Source organism: Rhagoletis pomonella, unplaced genomic scaffold (assembly GCF_013731165.1).
Source record: "Rhagoletis pomonella isolate Grant_MI unplaced genomic scaffold, Rhpom_1.0 Rhpom_scaffold_00005, whole genome shotgun sequence".
NCBI classification, from domain to species: Eukaryota; Metazoa; Arthropoda; class Insecta; order Diptera; family Tephritidae; genus Rhagoletis; species Rhagoletis pomonella.
In genome coordinates this window covers 38,571,607-38,579,466 of record NW_023458559.1, presented here as the reverse complement: position 1 = coordinate 38,579,466, position 7,860 = coordinate 38,571,607, and positions in this window count along the sequence as shown.

Sequence of the window (7,860 nt, the reverse complement as noted above, 5' to 3'; positions counted from 1 at the left end):
AAAATAAAATAAAATAAAATAAAATAAAATAAAATAAAATAAAATAATATAAAATAAAATAAATTAAAATAAAATATAATATAATATAATATAATAAAATAAAATAAAATAAAATACAATAAAATTAAATTAAATTACATTAAATTAAATTCCACCAAAGTCGGTGGCAGAAATGTACATATGCACAGACAAGAACCGATAACAGTTTTCAACAGATACGTTTCGGCTGCTTTTTTGAACTTTTTTTTTTTGAATTTTTCGTTCCATACGCTCCTCAAATGCTTTTTCAGGGTTCGAAAAAATAAGGAAGTGCCTGATGGCTTCCGAGCCCGACAACTTCTGGAGGCTAACAAATACTAGCAAGCTCAGCTATTGCCGACTACGTATACATGCTTTGAAACAAATAAAATACAATTATTGCTTTTAAATAACATCATCTTTTTAGAAAGTTCCGAGATAGAAAATTAGAGAAAATTTTAGACGTTTTCTGTTCGTTTCCGGATGCGAAAACTGCACATTTTTGAAGATTTTTGGATACGTTAATAATAAAAAATAGTGGTCGCTTTCTGCTCGTTTCCGGATACGGAGAATTTTATTTTTTTGGATTTCGAGATGACACTGTCGGCTGAATTTACGTTTCTCTACTGGCTAAGAAATCATTGTTTTTTCCACGCCTTTCAAATTGACTTGGCAATTATCCCTGACTGCTGGGTGTTGTGCAATGAACAGTATTGCCAATTGAAAATATAATGACGATTTATTTCATAAGGTTGTTTTCAGTGGCAAAAAAAGTCAGTACGTAAATTTAGTTTTTTTTAAGTAGTTAAGGTGCAAAAGGATTTTTGTAACTCTTTGCACCATCTCCGCTCCAGACGAAAGCATTTGCTCCTTAGCGCCTTGCTCCTTTGCCTCGCTCCGCTCCGAAGCCCTGGTTTACAACAATATGAAAGATATCAGTGAAAGCGACAACAACACCCAGAACTTTATTAAAAGGAACACTAACCACAAGTTTTATTGCCATCACACTGAACGCACGACCTACTCAAGCACACCGGCGGCAAAGGCAACACGCCTAAGAAATGAAAAATGTATTCGACGCCTAAAACGATGCTTTGAAAAATGTGCGCTTGCACACAGTGTTAACATAAGCATTTACGCATGCTTACCATGAGTGTATGTGTGCGTGTGTGTGTGTGCGTGAATGTTCAGCTTGGAAATGAACTCTTGTGCTGCATGGCATTCATATGTACTATGTATGTATGTAGGTAAAAGCAACACGCCCCTTTCAGCACCGTTCACCGTTGCTGCACCACACTCCACACATGATATTCAGCAATTTACGAGCTGGTTGTTAAGCAGCAACATGCCATAGCAACGAAAAGGCGAAAATTTCCATTTTGTCGGTTGTAAATAAACAGCATAGACAAGCAGCAAGCAGCTAGCGCATATGTATGTATGTATGTATGTAGCATGATTGAGTGGCTTGTGAATGAAATAAGGACATGCAAGCGCACGAAGATGATGAATACTTACAAACCTATTAAGTAGATACATATATGCATGTAGGTATAAAAGTGTAAGTTTGTAAATATTTGCGGCAGGTTTGTTTGAAATTTCTACAATTTTCGAAATTTTCCTCAATGCGTACAAAAGCAAATGTAAACAGTAAATGAGCACAAGAGCCGAGCAAGAAGAAAAAAAAAAACCATAGGCACAAGCAATGCGTTGACCACAAAGGAAGTTGGGAAGGAAGGAAGTATAGCAGCGGAACGGTATATAGTGAAAGAAATTGAGGCAAGCACACTGCATAAAGGCTGACTTCGGCAGTGGCAGCGCGGCTCTAAATATTACGATTTATGCAAGTCAAGGCAAATTGTTTATTTTCGCATTTTGTGTGCCATTTTTTCGTCTCGCTTTGTATGTCTGCCGGCATCACCACGCCCCTTCTGTCTTACGTACACATAACCATGCCGGTAATGGTGACCTCCTTCAACACATTAATAAGCCATTTTGTTCTAATAAATATGCAGTGGTTTATGGCCGGGTGAGCAAGGAAGCCTGCAGCACACTTTGGATTTAAATATATACATATACATATGTATATATTTTTTTTTTAATTTTTGGCTTCTAGCATGAATATCAATTATTTTGTACGCTTGCATGCCTTGGGGTGGTCCTCAAATAGCAACCACCACGAGGATTTCAAAATTTTAAACTAATTGTTAGTTGTCGCTAACAGGGTTTGAAAAATTCGAAAAATTTTTGACTTCGAATCTGACAAATTTGACATATTATTGAAACTTATCAGTTCATAAACTCGCTGTGTTATAAATGGTTAAAAGTCAAAAATTTTTAGAATTTAGCGATTCAAAAAATAAATAAAATTTTTTCAAATCCCGGAGCGACTCCTAAATTTGTTTATTTTGAATTTTCGTAGCTGACTTCATTTTGTACGTAGAACCAAACCAAGGGTTAACCTTAACGTTGATATTTTAATGACCACCCTGGCATACATAAATATGCATGTGAAAAATTGTGTGCAGATGTATGCTTGTTTGTGTGAAAGAGTTTGCCGCCTGGTAGAAGGGTACATACATATATATGAAAGTAAATTTTTTCGTATTACACGCATATGTATGTGGCTAGGTATGTATGTATGTAAATATGTAGTTACATATACATTCATATACATATGTAATTAAATGCAATTAAATTGCGCGTGAAGGCCCTTTTGAGCTGATTTGCGCCCAAGAGGCATGCTTTACATTTTCAATAGATGCAATTATCCATGCCAGCACAATGTATGTAAAGTGTAATGCTTTCTTAGCTTTGACTGATTTAAAACAAACTAGGGAAGATAATTATTTTTACTTTTTAAAAAGCTTTATGAAAGTAGATTTTCATACAAATTTTCGATTTATGAAGCATTTGTTATTTTTATGAATGTGGATGTTCGTAAGTATATTTTCGAATTTATTTGGAAAGCAAAGTATCAACTTTCTGCTAAGAGTTTATTTTAAAACCTTATAACTCTTCAAAGGTGTACTAATTCAAAATTACCCCTTTCTTATCCATTTAACTGAATTGAAGTTTTCAAACATGTGGCAATCCGCTTCTAAAATATTTTCGATTTAATATTTATTTTATCAATTTAATTTATTAAAATTACGACCGCTGTGGTGTAGTGGTGAGCAGAGCGTGCTTCCACGCCGCAGCGCCTGGGTTCAAGCTCTGGTCAAAGCAATATCGCAAAAAAAATTTAAAAAAGTTCCTTTTTTAACAGCGGTCGTCCCTCGACAGGCAATGGCAAATATCCGAGTGTATTTCTGCCATAAAAAAACAGCTTCTCATAAAAATACTGTCGCCGTTTGTAGTCGGCGTAAGACTGTAGGTCCCTCCGCTTTGTGTGACATGATCAGGGCGCGCGCCATAAATCGGAGGAGAAGCTCGTCCAAACATTAACATATAGTGTAAGCGCCAATCTATTATTATTATTAATTAAATACAAATTTTCAAGTTTTCAACCCCCCTCACAATTATTTTCGGCAGTGAACTCTCCTAAAGTTGTTTGGCTTGATACCCATATAGCAATTTACCTTATCTATTAAACTAGATGAAAATTTTCAAACAGGTGGCAACCTTATACAAAAATATTTTCGGCTGCAATTTTCATAAACCTCACTTTTTTGACAGACATATGGCAATATTTGCTTTATCATTTCAAATTTACTTAAACTGCGATTTTCCTATAGGTGACAACTCTATATTTTTCTTATTCTTTTCTTTATTTAGGTGAGACCTCAAGAAATACAGCGGTGAAAACTGAATTCAATCCCATGCAATAGTTTTCGAGTGATGTGCCTACAAACATAAATGCCAAAAAAAATTTTAAAATTGTTGATTTGCCTTCTATCTCCAATAATCTTTCTTTAATATTTCTAATGTACAGACATCTGCCTGTCACAATTTTATTAGATGCATGGATTTTATGTATGTAACTCAATGAAAGTCTTTATTTTTCTTGCCAAAAATTCAGTTCTAATGGCAGAAGGTTTCCAGAAGCGGATATAAACAAAAATCTTCGAGAAAAGTTTGTATCATAATGGAAATTCTTTATTAAATTTACTTTCCCCGGTTGCCAATTAATCAAACGCTTGATAAAAGACTTTTGTATGTATTGTATATTGCAGAGGTAAAAACGATACGCAGAAAGATTTGTGTGCTAAGAACTTGAAATGCTGACAGCCAAAAAATAAGGCAGCGTGCAAACAATTTCAAGACCGGCGCTTCTTCCTGTGAAGACGAAACAGAAAACCTGGTAACACGAGTATTTATCCCAGCTGGTACGGGGAATATAGATTTAGGGGAAATCCTACCAAAACCGGGATGGTAGACTTCACCAAGAAGTGTAAATTACCTCTATTCAAACATCTCTACTTAAACCTCCCTCAACTGAAGTCAAATAACTTGGAATTATTCTAGACAAGCCACTAGGCTGGAAGTGATACATTGAAAACCGCTCCAGGAAATCCCATACCGCCTTATATGCAGGTAAGACGGCTATAGAGCAAAAATGGTGAACAAATTCACAGCGGGGATAAGACCCATCATCGTCTATGTTGGCCCGCGCTAAACAATACCATATCCAGAGAGACGGTGGAACGGACACTGCGTACGGCTTCCATGCTCGTCACGGAGTTGCTACCCGCAACACACACCAATTATCTGGAAATAACACAGGGCCGGCTGTCGTGTGGCCTGTTAAATACGATCCAGCTGTGAAGAGACCTCAGATGCGGGCATGTAAAGGTCTTGGAAACTAAATTTTTTATCGTTTTTCAAGCAGAGCTAAACGCCGTTAAGGCGGCTGCTGTGTGGCCCAGATCCTACGCCCCACAAAGGCAGCCTATCAGTATTTATTCTGCCAGCCGTACGGCTACTAAAGCTCTTAAATCTAACAGAGCAACGTCCAAGTTAGCCAAAGAATACAGAAGGATTCTCAACCTGTTGGCCTCAAACTGATTCCAGGGGATTCCTGGGAATTTTATAGCCGACGAGCTTGAAAATAGAGGGACGGAAATATCTGAATTATTAATTATCTTCAAGAAGCGGGCGTACCTTTAGCCTCCTGGAACACACAGATTAAAGGCTGAACTCATCGGAGAGGTAAATACCAGGCGGGCTTTCGAAACCGCCTGCCATACTACCAGGCGAGCTCAGGTTTGTGGTCGGGTTAGGAAGCGCTCACTGCCGGATGGGAACGCACGGAAAAGGGTTGTGCTGCTCCACCAACGATACGAGGAGGAGGAGCATGCAGCATTATCTCTGCCACTGTCCCTCTCTAACCCAAACACACACCCACTTTTTCAACAAGTACTTTTGAAAATGTTTAACCGACTTGAACTCGGCGCAGTAACTGACTCACTGATGTCCCCAGTTTTAGAAAATCTAAGAGAAGCTTCCTAAAATGGGTATACAAAGAGTGGCTGTATAGCGATTTTATGTTTGCGTATTTAAAACAAAATTTCAGCAGCGAAAATTCAGATTTTATGGCACCTCATCACACAGTTAATCAACTCTTTCGTTCAAGCGCCAACCCGTGAATAAACATTCGCTCCATGTGAAATTTGAATGCGGCCGCCACAATGTTGCATATCGCGCAACTAGCACAGCGCTACGTGATAATGTAATTTGTGCCGAGCTTTGGCGAAAGTTGAAAGCACACCTGATGCCACTGCATGCATTTCCAAAAGTTCCAAAGTGGCAGTAAACTGCGGAGGTAAAGCCATGAATGCGGGCGCTGAACAATTATAGTGCAAAGCGTTGTGCGATAAACCGGTATTTGCAGTAGTCTACGGATTCCCTAAACGGTAATCACACTTTAATGTAATAACGGCGGTGAAATGTGAAATTGCATAAGGTTTATTCGCTTACTGTGACTAGTCAGTTTGCGCTCAACTCAAATCGAAATTGACACAAATGCACGCTTACGGAACAATAAGTGGGGCGTAAATTAAGAGACAGACAGCTAGCCAAGCGGACGGCTGAGTAGTGGTTAGAGGAAATAAAGTGGCAACTGTCCACCAACTCTACAAGTACCTACTTGCGATTGGCCGCACAGTTTTGATTACTTTTGAACACTCATACACACACACGCACGCACAAACATTAAAGGAATTCACAATTCTACATGCGGATATGCAGTCTGATTGACAGCTCGCAACAGATAATCTACCCAGTGCGGCCAACGGCCATCCTCCATAACGAAGGCATATTTCATGCCAGCAATTTTAATTTCATTTCTTCATCATCCATGTCATTCCTTCTATTCTTATCTTCTCAATATGGTTTCCTTTGCCTCCTGCACTTTGAAGCCGCAGGCATTCATTGAAAATCTCCACCTCTCCCACGCGTAGCGCTGTCATAGTAATAGGTTGGGTTGCTCGACAGTCGAGATTTCAAGAAGAAAACACTGCCAAATCGCTACCGTATTGTGTGGAAAATGGGTTTTGCTTCAGCTGCTTTACAATTTTGTACGTCTGTTGCTATGGCCAGTGCCAACAGTGCGTATACGTTACATTTCACGCTTGCTGTGGCTAATGAATCGGTATGGGTGGATTAATGTTGTGCACAACGCTGAATACTTTGAAGTAGCTAAAACCCAATTACTGTCGGAATTTTATGCTAGTAGACAACATACCCAGCAACAACAACAATGACAACAAAAATACTGTTTACGTGGTAGGTGTGCTGAAAATGGAAGAGGCCAATTATGATTGAAGGAAATTTAATTCATAATCAAGGGTAATTCGTTCAGCGCTCGAGGTTATGGGATATTTTCCTATCTAGCCAACACTATTTCGTGCTTATTGAAACGCTCTAAAGAAAACTGTTATATATTTAGTGGATGAAATGTTAGTTGCTAGGGAATTGGGTTGAATACCTTCCGCGAAGGACAATAAATTAAAAAGGTCGAATCTAAAGTCTAAATGTAACAGTTTGGAAAGGTTAGGCGCCCTATAGCCGAGTGTTTAAAGTTGCCTACTACCACTCCGTAGGACTAAGGGTCGATAAATCGTCAAAGAAATATCCCAAAACAAAATATAGAAAACCGTATATTTCTTAATTGCGGTTACGCCTCGGCAGGAAATGGCAAGCCTCCGAGCGTATTTCTGCCTTGAAAAAGCTTCTCTTGAAACCACTTTCCGTTTGGAAGCGGCGTAAAATTGCAGGTCTATACATTTGTATTATAACATAAGGACGCCCACCACAAATTGTAGGAGAAGCTCGGCCAAGCGCTTAACGAAAATCAGAAGCTCTAATTATAGTTTTTTTAGGTTCATGAGGTTAGGTTTTAGTGGTTTATTTCCTCTATAGTTTCGATAATAGATAGTTATATAGGTTAAAAGTGCGAAGCCATTTCCAGCTCAATACCGATTTTTTTAGAAACAGGCGTGGCACTTAAGGGCAGATATTTTCGAATTTAAATCTGCCAATGTCAAAAGCATGTTTGGCGGGGACAACGCCGCTTAACTCTTTTCAAGGCTATACAGTGGCGGAAAAATGCGATGCTTTCTATTGTATTTGATCTTCTTCTAGACAAATGAGGGAGAAGTAATTGAAAACTTCAGTTATCTGCCGCTGGATTTTTCTCTGCATAAGACATTCAAAGACTTAATACTCCCTGGCGATTTCCTTAACAGTTCTGAAGCCTTGGAAGAGTGCTGCCTTTTTATAGCCAGATGCGTTTGAATTATTTTCTCTTCATAGTATTTTCATTGATCCATTAATATTAGCTTCTTTTTATTCTCAGGTTTTTATTCTCACAGTAGCCCATAGGTCGTGGTATTTTTCTACTTC